A 12,520-nucleotide genomic window follows, 5' to 3' on the forward strand; every position below is an offset into this window, starting at 1 on the left:
GTAACCTGTGCTTCTGGTAACAGTAACAAGAGCTGTATGTGCTGGCTTCTTCAGAAGAACAAGGCATTCTGCTAAAAGCATCAAGTCCTATCAAACCGAATCTTCAGAAACCCAGTGGTGTCTCTATCACTGCCTCCAGTTTGCAATCAAGAAAACAAGGACACAAAGGCCTCAGAATGTGTATCTCCACTTTTACTTCCTGGAAAAAAAAACAAACCCAAAACTTCCTTCCAGACCAGAAAAAACAAGGAACCTAATAATGAATGAAATTCAAATCGAAATTAAAAAGGGAACGAAATAATGTTTATAGAAGCTAATTAATATAATGGATCTTCATAGTGATGGAAACAGGAAGAATTCAATAAGTAGAGACTTCTGTAATGAAAATGTTAACACTCACAACAGATGAAAACTGTCCTGTATAGTTTTCCAGATACCCAAAGATAGGTTGAAAAAGAGACAATTCTATCTATATAATAAAAATGGAAAATTAGGTTTCCTTTTTTTTTTTTTTTTTGAAACAGGGTTTCTCTGTGTAGTCCTGAACTCACTCTGTAGACCAGGCTGGCCTCAAACTCAGAAATCTGCCTGCCTCTGCCTCCCAAGTGCTGGGATTACAGGTGTGCGCCACCACACCAGGCTTGAAAATTAAGTTTCTATACCAATAATTTTGAATAGAGAAATCAAAGGAATAACACAAGTTTAAAAAGTAAAAATATAGCCGGGCGGTGGTGGCACACGCCTGTAATCCCAGCACTCTGGGAGGTAGAGGCAGGCGGATTTCTGAGTTCGAGGCCAGCCTGGTCTACAGAGTGAGTTCCAGGACAGCCAGGGCTATACAGAGAAACCCTGTCTCGAAAAACCCAAATCCAAAAATCCAAAAAAAAAAAAAAAAAAAGAAAAGAAAAAGAAATATGCCAGGCAGTGGCTACACAGAGAAACCCTGTCTCAGAAAAAAAAAAAAAAAAAAAAAAAAAGGTAAAAATATCACACGAAAACTGCTTTCCAGACATAGCAGGGCAGTTGCACATGCACCATCAGTAGATGAGGAAGTCCGCTCAAGGCCTGCACAAGCTCAAGCCAGCCAGATCAAACCATGGCTGGAGGAGGCAGGAGGTGGGCGCCACACCCCATGCTAGCTGCAGAGCTGTTGGCATTTAGTAGCTATTGTGAGAAGGAGGGCTAGCTTTCCTTAAGGGCACGGACCCTGGTAAGTTTACCATGCTCTAGTGCGCGGCTGCGCACCCATGAGTTTGTGGGTGGCACAAATTGGACTTAATGGGTTAAAAATAATTGGGCGAGTGGAGAAGTCAAATGGACCTGGGCGGAGTTGGGGGAGGGGAGCGGCTGTGATCCAAATACAATGTGGGAAATCCCCAAGAACTAATTAGAATGAGGAAGGAATGACTTATGACTTACAACAGACAAGAGAAAAATGAAAGTGAGACCCAGCTGGGGCGCAGCTCGGTGGGGGCGCAGCTCGGTGGGGGCGCAGCTCGGTGGGGGCGAAGTGCCTGCTCCCACGCATTGAACATCCAAGTAAGTTCGGTCCCTAGGATCCACATTTTAGAAGCTGCCGCTTGTGATCCCAGCTTTGAGGAGGCAGAGGTAAGCAGATCCCTGGGGATCCTCGCCAGCCTGGTGAACTCGGTCAGTCTCAATAAACACAAGACAGCACCTTAGGAGCCACATCTGTGTTTGAGCTCCGTGTGACTTCCGTGCACATGTGTATACAGTCCTCCTCACTGCATAAACCAAAACTCCCAAAGGATTGTTACGGTGCAAGACATCTTCATATTATCCTTGATTTACAGGATTAAAAGGTCAGTAAGAGACATTGTCTCAAACAAACAAAGGAAAATGGCGAGCACCACCTGAGGAATGGCAGCCACAGTTGTCTTTTGGCCGCCTCCACATAGACCCACTGTAAGACCAGATAAATGAGGGCGCCCCAGCACCCCCATGTCTTGGAAGGCGACACTCATATTACTCGTGATGCAATAACAAGAGGATTTTTATTCCAGAGGCTCTGGGTCCACAGTCATACACTGCGCAGGGGTAGAGGGCTGTGGGACCCCCAAGTGCAGATTTGGGACAGCTTTTATAAGTTTACAACAAAGCCCGCGAATCACAAACCAATCATTCCTTAGCATCGAAAGCCCACATAGAGCAAGCCAATGGATTTGTCCCACTCCATAGTTTTTAGGCCAATCAGTTTAAATTATCGGAGCACACTCTGTGGACCAATTAGTTTCCTATTTTCTTGGAGGTCTATAGTTGTATGAACTCCTGGGTGGGGGTAATGGCATAAGCAGTTTACAGAAGCAAGATAAACAGATAATTAGCTCATTTCCAGTTACCTTATGGGGCCAGGATCTCCTATTCAAGGCCTTTTTGCTAGCTCTTAACAAAGGGTGGGCTCTGGAATGTGACCTTTTACCTAGTTTCTAACAAAGAGCACAAAGAGCGGGCTCTGGAATATGAAGTGTTTGGGGCTCCTTAGAAGGCTGGAGTTAGAGCTTCTTTGGAGCAAGATAGCATTTTAAACTTCTGACTTCTTGGGGTCATTAGAGAGTTAGGCTGTATTTTCTATCCTTTCACTACATACACCCACATACACCCACATACACCCACATGCACCAACATGCACCCATATGTGCGTGTGCTTGCACACACACACACACACACAATGGTGCTTGCTTACACTTTCAGGTTGGTCCATTATCATCCCAGTGGGGAACATGGTGGCACACAGGCAGACATGATGGTGGGGAAGTAGCTGAGAGCTTTACATCATGATATTTGAGCAGCAAGAAGAGAGAAACTGATCCTGGTGTGGCTTCTGAAGCCTCAAGCCCCGCCCACACCTCCTCCAACAAGGCCACACTGACCCTTCAAAATAGTTCATCACTGGGTGACTAAGCCTGCCAATACAGGAGCCTATAAAAACCATTCTCATTCAAACCACTACAGAGGACATTCCAAAACCACGTCAGAAGAGGCAGGTTGGTGAGCTTAGCAAACACACCCGAGCAAACAAAGGACGCAGCCTCCTACGTACGTCCATCGTATCCCTGAAAGAGCAGGGCCCACTACCTGTCCTCCAGCCATTCAGTGTAGCCATATGGCCCATGGGTCCATTCTTTGATGTGGCCCAATCAAAGTGAGTCCGTGCAGGCTTCCAACAACTTTATAACTATGTTCTTTCTCTGCTTTAAATGTTTCCTATTACATCTGTGTGCGTGTGTGTGTGTGTGTGTGTGTGTGTGTGTGTGTGTGTACACTTATGTGCAGGCCAGACAACAACTAATAGGCACAGGGTTCTAGGGTCTAACTCTGCTTGCTAAGGTTGGCAACAAGCATCTCTTAGGGCATCTGAGGTCATCGTGTATCTCTTGGTATCTGCAGCAGCTCTCTGCCTCTGCCCTCATTAAGCCCTTGTTGAATGCTTCTCTGTTATAAATTACAGACGCTGTGGCAAAGATACATAGAAATTTAACAGTCATCTCGATAGACAGAAAAAAGCTTTTCACAAACTCTTAACATCTCTGTATGTAAGAAGTACTGAAGAAATTCAGAATTAGGAGGACCATATCTTAAAATAATGTAACAACATATATGACAGTGTGTGTGTGTGTTTATTGGCTGATTTTGTCTGTCAAATTGACACAAGCTGGAGTTATCACAGAGAAAGGAGCTTCTCTTGAGGAAATGCCTCCATGAGATCCAGCTGTAAGGCACTTTCTCTTTTAGTGATCAAGGGTGGGAGGACCCAGCCCATTGTGGGCAGTGCCATCCCTGGGCTGGTAGTCTTGGGTTCTATAAGAAATTAGATTGAGCAAGCCAGGGGAAGCAAGCCAGTAAGCAGCACTCCTTCCTGGCCTCTTCATCAGCTCCTGCTTCCAGGTTCCTGCCCTGTGTGAGTTCCAGTCCTAACTTCCTTTGGTGATGAACAGCAATGTGGAAGTGTAAGCTGAATAAACCCTTTCCTCCCCAACTTGCTTCTTGGTCATGATATTTTGTGTACGGATAGAAACCCTGATTGAGACAATAAGCTCAATATTATATTACACGGGGAAAATTCAAAGCATTTTCACAGGACAAAGGTGTCTACCTCTGCACTCTTACCAACAATATGGGAAAACTCAGCAAGAGCAGAAAGACAGGAGACAAGCTAACTGCAAATAGGAAAACTAATCAAAGTGTCCCTCTTTACAGACTCTACGTAGGAGGCATAAACGCTCACAGAACCCAGAAAAACTCATAGACCTGGTATTTTCAGCAAAGCAGCAAGATGAAAAATTCACATAGAAAAATCAGTAGCCTTCCTCTATAACAATGGCAATCACACTAGAAATCAGGGAATCCTATTCAGAATAGCTTCAAAAAATAAAATGCTTTGAGAGAGCTTTAACCAAGGAAGGGAAGGACCTCTGTAATGAACGTGTTAAAACACTGAAGAAAGAAATTGAAGAAGACACCGTTAGGTGGAAAGATCTCTCCTGCTCATGGGTCTGTGGGATTAGTGTTGTGAGAACAGCCATCCTTACCAATCAATCAACAGTTTCAATGCAATCCACATCAAAACCCCACTGACATTCTTCATGGAAATAGAAAAAAAAATAAAATTCATAGAGAAACCAAGAAGAACCCTGAGAGAACAATTCTAAGCTGAAAGAACTGTGACTGGATGCACGTGACCTGAGTTCACGGTCACAGGGTGATATAGTGCTAAATCCACGCAAGAGATGCGGCGCTAAACCTGACCTGAGTTCACGGTGCACAGGGTGACATGGCGTTATGCTACAGCCAATGAGAATAAAAAGAATGTGGCACTGGTACAAAAACCACACAAAGATCACTGGAATCACAGAGGACATGCAAGGTCACGCAGCCACAGCCACGTGAGTTCTTCACACAGATGCCAACAGCCTACACCGAATGAAAAGCAGCGTCTTCAACAAACGGTGCTGGGGAAACCAAACAGCTGTGAGTGAAAGGAAGAAAGTCGATCCGTAGATTCATAGATCTCATCAGAATATCCACATACCCCACCCTTTCCAAAACTCAGGGTCTAGTGGAGCAAAAGTTCCAGCCTTAGATCCAAACTCTAAAATTGCTAAAAGGCAGGACATTTTATTTTATTTATTTTTTTATTTTTTTATTTTTTTATTTTTTGGTTTTTGGATTTGTTTTTTGTTTTTTTTTTTTTGTTTGTTTTTGTTTTTGTTTTTGAGACAGGGTTTCTCTGTATAGCTCTGGTTGTCCTGGAACTTACTCTGTAGACCAGGCTGGCCTCGAACTCAGAAATCTGCCTGCCTCTGCCTCCCAGAGTGCTGGGATTACAGGTGTGCGCCACCACCGCCTGGCACTTCTGCCAGCTTTGCATTTCACAAGGGTTGTATCTGGAATATATGATAACTCAAGAAATGAAACAATCTGATGAAAAACTTGTCTATAGAACCGAATGTAATTTTCAAAAAGATGAAATACAAATGGTTTATAAACACTTTGAAATTTTAAACATCATTAACCATCAGAAAAACATTAACTAAAACTGTTTGAGATTGATTTGGCCAGTCAGAATGACTACCTTCGAAAACAAATCACAACAAATGTTGGTGAGGATTCAGGGAGAAGGGCCTGCCTATCCGTTGGTAGTGGGAGTATAAATTGATGTGGTCACCATGGAAATCAATGTACAATTTTCTCCAACATTAAAAATAGAACTACCATATGATCCAGCTATACCTCTGCTTAGTATATGCTCAAAAAACTGCATATCCTACTGCCTCAGTTAGGGCTTTTAGTGCTGTAAACAGAAAGGGAGAGGGAAGGAAGGAGGGAGGGGGGAGGGAGGAAGAAGGAGCTGGACCTTCCACACCACATGTACTTATATATTTACACTGTAGCTCTCTCTCTCTCTCTCTCTCTCTCTCTCTCTCTCTGGCTAAGTTTGGTTATAACTGACTTAGCAGGTATCAGAATCTACTTTTTGTGCTGTATTGACTTGTTCCCTTTGACTCTCAGTCTGTGGTATCTTTGTCAGTAGGGTCTCTTTCTTTCTTTCTTTCTTTCTTTCTTTCTTTCTTTCTTTCTTTCTTTCTTTCTTTCTTTCTTTCTTTCTTTCTTTCTTTCTTTCTTTCTTTTTTTGGATTTGGTTTTTTCGAGACAGGGTTTCTCTGTGTAGCCCTGGTTGTCCTGGAGCCACTCTGTAGACCAGGCTGGCCTCAAACTCAGAAATCCGCCTGCCTCTGCCTCCCAAGTGCTGGGTGGGATTAAAGGTGTGTGCCACCACCGCCTGGCGCGATCTGTTTCTTAAAGACAGTAGAGAGTTGTCTTAAAAAAAATACTGGTTTTTAATCCAGTCAACTAAACTGTTTTTGTTTTGGTTTTGGTTTGTTTGTTTCTGAGGAGGAGTCGAGTCCACTTACATTTAAGGTTATAATCGAACAGCGCTTCATAGTCTACCCTAGCAGGGCAAGCATGGCAGCAGGAGGCCACTGAGGAAGCCACCAAGAGCTCTACCACAGGCGTGAAGTGGAGAGGATGAGCTGTGTGTGGGGTGAAGCTACTCAGTCTCAAGGCGCATCTTCAGTAACATCTGTCTTGTAGCAAGGCCACACCTCCTAAGCCTCCCAACACCACCCACTGGGGCCTAGGTGTTCCAATGCATGAGCGTATGTGGGGCAGGGCTGCTTCTCATTCAGAACACCGCGTTCCGTGCTTTTACCCCTGTAAGTTTTTGGAGCGGACTGTCCAGCCATAGCCATACACAAGTGCCTTAACCTGGTTGTAGTGTTCTGCACTGATGGAGTCAGGGTGAGTCGGCGTTCTCTAGCAGAACGGACTGATGGAATAAATATATTTTTAAAAGTTATCTAGTGCCCTGGCTTAGATTAGAGAGTCTGGGTGTCCAACACTGGCTTTGTCACATGAGAGTGTCGAGAATCTGGCAGTTGTTCCGTCCATAAGGTTGGATGCCTCAGTTTGATGCTGAAGACCTGGAGGATTCCTAGAGAATAGCTGGTCCTCGGTCTGCCCTGGAAGCTGGAAGAAGCTGGGTCGGTATCAGTGGAGTGATGAGCAACGAAGAGGTGATCTTGCTAGGAAGTGGAGGCAAGCAAGCAAAGCATCCTGGGAAATGCCATCTGCGTTTAGATGTGTCTGTCCCGCATTTCAAATAGTCTGACGGGAGAAATCCACCACGGGGCTCCGTAGTGGCTTTTTAGGGTTGGTTCCAGATTTAGATCCAGGTAAATTGACAACCAGATTAACCATCGCAAGGAGAAAAGTTACACCAGCAAGGAAAGGGACGGGCCCTGGCAACCCGCAACTTTTGGCAGGGAAACCTTGATCCAGAGTCAGCCTCTAACGAGCTCTCTCTGAGTTGTGGGAGGAGTCATGGAAGCAGACAGCTGTGGGTTGGTCACACAAAGGATGGTGGCTCGTTTGTGTCTTGATGCAGAGGGCAGACCTCGGCCACGGATAGGATGAGTAGGTATAGGGATCGACTGGAAATCGTGACCTCTTAGGAAAAGTTACCATTTCCTCCCTGACCTATGCTTCGAAAAGGCCAGCGGTAACCATCAATACATACACACCGTATAAACAAACTTGAGTGCCACCGTTAACCATGAATACATACATATCGTATAAACATATTTGCGTGCTCTTGTGTGCTCTGTAAGTATCTGCCACCTCCTATTACCCACTTACTCCTAAATAGGAAGGTCCTATTTAGGACATTGATCCATGGAGCTTTTTATAGCTGCTGAAGAAACATCCCAGGATGTTTTAGTTTCTGATTTGTATTTGGAAAGTGTTTTTCTTGAGACAGCTTCTTTTATCCTAAAATCTGCTAAATGACTTTTACCTAACTAACCACCAAGGTTATGTGTGGTGTGTGTGTGTGTGGGGGGGGGCGTGCATCTATTTTTTTTTAAAGAAATGTGTATATCTCAGAATATTTTATTAGATCACATCCTAAAAGGCGAGTTGTACACAAAGCCCAAGTCACCAATGTCATTCAGGGGAAGGGGGACACACTCTCTGTTTTGATTCCTACACTAGAAGACCAAACCTCAACCTGACAACTACATTAGGAACTTTACCTCTCAGTCCCAACCCAAAGAATTTTACTTTGGACTGCTGGCATTTTGTGTTATTGCAGAGGAAACCCACCTCCACCCCACCCGCAAGGGAATATTTTAAAGCTTGTGACTGTCCTGGCACTCAGGAGGCAAAGGTTTGAGGACATCTATCAGTTCGAGGACAGTTTAGTGTATAGAGTAAGTTTCAGGACAGCTACAACTACACAGAGGAATCCTGTCCCAGAAAAACAAAACCAAACCATAAAGAAACAAAACAAAAACAAAAACAAAACCCCTTGTGATTATGCACAAGTGTCTTAGTTTCTTTTTGACAAAAGCAACTTAGGAGAAAGGGTTAACTCTGGCTACAGTTCAAGGGAGCGGGAGCAGTGGGGACATAAAGGCCTCAGGAGTTTGAGGCAGCTGTTCTCAGAGAGCAAAAAGGGCACAGGGCTACTTGGCTTTCTTTGTCCCTTACAGATCTCTGCCAGGGAATGGCACCACCCACTGTGGGCGGGTCTTCCTGCCTGGTTGAGCGGGATTGAGATAACTGCTCCTCGCATGCCCAGTAGACTCTGGGGTGATTGTACAGTGTCAAGTTGACAGTTAACATTACCCAGGACAGTCTGAGCACATGCAACACTAGGTAGTGAACCTATAGTGCACAGTGCTTAGCAGCTGCTCACAGTCAACCCTGGCCTCCTACTTTCTGGTGGGGTTTGAGCAAATCCTGGCTCCAAATAATTTCGGGTATAAATGTTTCAGTGTGTTGTTATAAAAGACAAAAAAATTTTTTATGGTTTTTTTGTTCATTTTCTTTCTTTTCTTTTCTTTCTTTTCTTTTCTTTCTTTTTTTTTTTTTTGTTGTTGTTGTTGTTGTTATTGTTGTTGTTTTGGGATTTGGTTTTTTCAAGACAGGGCTTCTCTGTATAGCCCTGGCTGCCCTGGAACTCACTCTGTAGACCAGGCTGGCCTCGAACTCAGAAATCTACCTGCCTCTGCCTCCCAGAGTGCTGGGATTACAGGCGTGTGCCACCACTGCCCAGGGTTTGTTTGTTTTTGAGACAGGGTTTCTTTCTTTCTTTCTTTTTTGTTTTGTTTTGTTTTGTTTTGTTTCAAGACAGGATTTCTCTGTATAGCCCTGGCTGTCCTGGAATCCACTCTGTAGACCAGGTTGGCCACGAACTCAGAAATCTGCCTGCCTCTGCTAGAATTAAAGGTGTGTGCCACCACTGCCTGGCTGACAAATATTTCAATGTAGAGTATTTTCATAACTTGATCTTTATATTTTTTGCAATAAGCTTTAAAAGTTCATCAAATCTAGTTACCAATTCAAACCAAATCTGTTTTGAGGTACCCTAGGAAAGACGACGTGTTCTTTCTGCTGTCTCCCGGATGCAAAGCAGGGAGACATGCTATCTACCTGTGTTCCTGAGGACTCTGACTACAGGTCAGACTTGGGAGCAACAGCAATGAAAGAGCCTTGCTCCTCATTCAGTCACACCGAGTGTCCCATGGACCTGGGCTGGGAGCCCAGCCAGGCTTCTGGAGAAGCCAGAAGAGCCGGGAGCCCTCTGCTCATTAGCTCGTTTAGATCCCTACATTGCTATCGAACCGCAGACTACAACAGCTTTGTAGTTTGCTTTTATGCGATTTTCGGGGAGTTCCTCAAATTGTATCTATGTATATTTGTGCATATACATACATACATGTATCTGCACTGATGATAATCAAAGAACATAGGATATTAATTTGAATCTGGGGGGACATGGGAGAGGCTCCAGGGCTGGAGGGAGGAAAAGCAAGAGAAACGATGCAAGTTTTTATTTCAATTAAAACCGTGATTTGAAACGTTGTATTAGAGTCCTGGGAACATGGCTCTGCGCACTCCTCTCACTGCGGTTCCAGAAACGCTGTTTCTTGTTCTTAGTTTGCCTTAAGCAAGACTTCTTCACTTTTTAAAATAATTTTATTTTTATTACTGGGACTTCCTGATACTTTTAAGTTGTTTACTAACTAAATATCTTCTTCCCTTCCTTCCTCCTCCTCTCCCTCCTTTCTCTCTCTCTCTCTCTCTCTCTCTCTCTCTCTCTCTCACACACACACACACACACACACACACACACACTCTTTGAGACAAAAATCTCACAATGGAGTCCTGGCTAACCTAGAACTCGCTATGTAGACCAGACTGGACTTGAACTCACAAATATCCTCTTGCCTCTGCCTCCTGAGGTCTGGGATTAGGGGTGTGTATTGCATGCCCAGCTTGTGTGTGTGTGTGTGTGTGTGTATGTGTGTGTACATCAACACATGGAGAGGACAACTTACAGACACCAGTTCTCCTTGTACCGTGTGAGCTCTGAGAACTGAACTCAGGTTGTCAGTCTTAGCAGAAAGCATCTTTACCTGCTGTTGAACCGCCTTGCTAACCCCTAGTTATTTTAATTTTAATTTTTTTCTGACAGGGTTTTCTGTAGCCCAACCTGGCCTCAAACTCACTGTGTATCTGTCACCTTATGCTCTCTCTGTCTCTGCTTCCCAAGTGCCGGAATTACAGGTGTGTACCCATCACCTGCTTGATAATAATTTAAATTAAAAAAATTATGTGTATGAGCATTTGCCTGCACGTAGGTATTTACATCATGTACATGTCTGGAACCCGAGGAAGGCACCAGTTCCCCTGGAACTGGAGTTACAGATGGTTATACGCTGCCACGTGGGTGCCAGAACCCAACCTGGTCCTGTGGGCGAGAGCATCAAGTGTTCTTAGCCTCTGACAATCCTCTAGCCCCCAGTCTAAAGGTCCTCCCTGGTGGGGTGGGGCTGTAGCTCAGTGGCAGAGCTGTTGCTGAGAGGGAGAGCTCGGGATTGGTTTGTGGTTAGAGAATCGGGCAGCACGGCGTACTGAGAGTGCGTGTTCTGACTGCAGGGAAGAGAAGGAGGCTGCTGGTAAAAGGGAGTCGCTGTGAAAGCAGAGGGAGGAGGAGAAATTGACCGCTTCAAAGTCACCCAGAGGGTGGTGCCAGGGAGAAACGGTAATAGAAAAATAACTAATTGGCTAACATCAGGCTACTCATTGCTGAAGCAGAGAGAATTCTACCGTATCTCACACTGATATTGGCCTGATTCAGAAATTTGGCTGCCATCTCTCACTGCTGATTTCTTGGAAGGCTAAGGTCTGTTTGTTGATGTGAACTTTAGCATGGCTGACCTCATTTTTATTTTTAGTCTGGAATTTTGGGCCCAGTAGAGGAGCTTAGTCCAAAACAACAGCTGAGGCTGAAGATGTGGCTCAGTAGAGGTGCTCGCCCAGCAAGCACGAGGCCCCGCCCAGCAAGCGCGAGGCCCTGCCCAGCAAGCACGAGGTCCCGCCTAGCAAGAACAAGGCTGCAGGTTCCTTCTCCAACACTGGAAACTACATCAAATCAATAATGTTTTTCTGAGATGGACGTTTGGCCCACTCAGCTCTCCTGAGTAATCACCTGCGCCTGGGAACCAGGTGTCCAACATGGGGCCCCTGGCGGATGTTTCTCATTCAAACTTCATGGTAGAAGTCTTGGAGAAATCTAGTGAACCAGTGGCCGGCCACATCTAGGCTACGGAATTAAACAACAGTTGTGTTCATGGTCTTACAGAAAGGGCAACGTTCTGCTCCACCATGTGAAATCAAAACACATGATCTTACCAGGACTCTGTACTGGGTTGGGTTATCGAACTCAGCCAAGTCGGTGGTCCTTCCCCACCTCAGACGGGCTTTGAACCAGGGAGCCCTCTAGACTCCTTTACAGTCCCAAGTAAGAACCACTCTATAGCCAACATGCAAAAGTTCAGTGTGTGTAGCACAGCCTTGTCCTGTGGAGGTCCTGCAACAGAAATGACTCAAAAACTGTCTTGAGTCACCATCGGTGGGACTCCTCTACCTGAAAGTAAGGTGTAGGTTAGTCGGGAGGAAGGGCCACGGGAATTGTGCAGGGAGAAGTTCTCCGCAGGACGGAACTGGCAGAGCCCCATAAGCTACCTCCCTTTGTATCTGCACTTTTGGGGGTGTTAAACCCCCTTCCCTCCCGCCAGGTCTTGATACAGATTCAGACTCTTGTTTCCAGAAATTCAGTGCCACAGATCTATGGGCCCAGCCTAGGAATCTATCTAACAGATCAGGAGAATCTGATGTGTATCCGAGTTTGACAATCAGTCGCTATGGGCAGAAATGCTAGTTCCAGAGTGTCCCAGTCATGCTTTTGCCTCTGAAGATGAATTTTCCTCTTATAATTTGCCTACGTTTCTGTGGTGACTGTGGTGTACAGTCAGCGAAGCCACACTTGTTAGGGAAGGCATTTAAGCCTACACCCTAAATACTTTTCTTCATGCCAGAAGCTGCCCTCAACAGCTGCCCCGTCAAGAAAAACTCTCAGAGATCCTGCTGC

Source organism: Apodemus sylvaticus, chromosome 15, assembly GCF_947179515.1.
Source record: "Apodemus sylvaticus chromosome 15, mApoSyl1.1, whole genome shotgun sequence".
NCBI lineage: Eukaryota > Metazoa > Chordata > Mammalia > Rodentia > Muridae > Apodemus > Apodemus sylvaticus.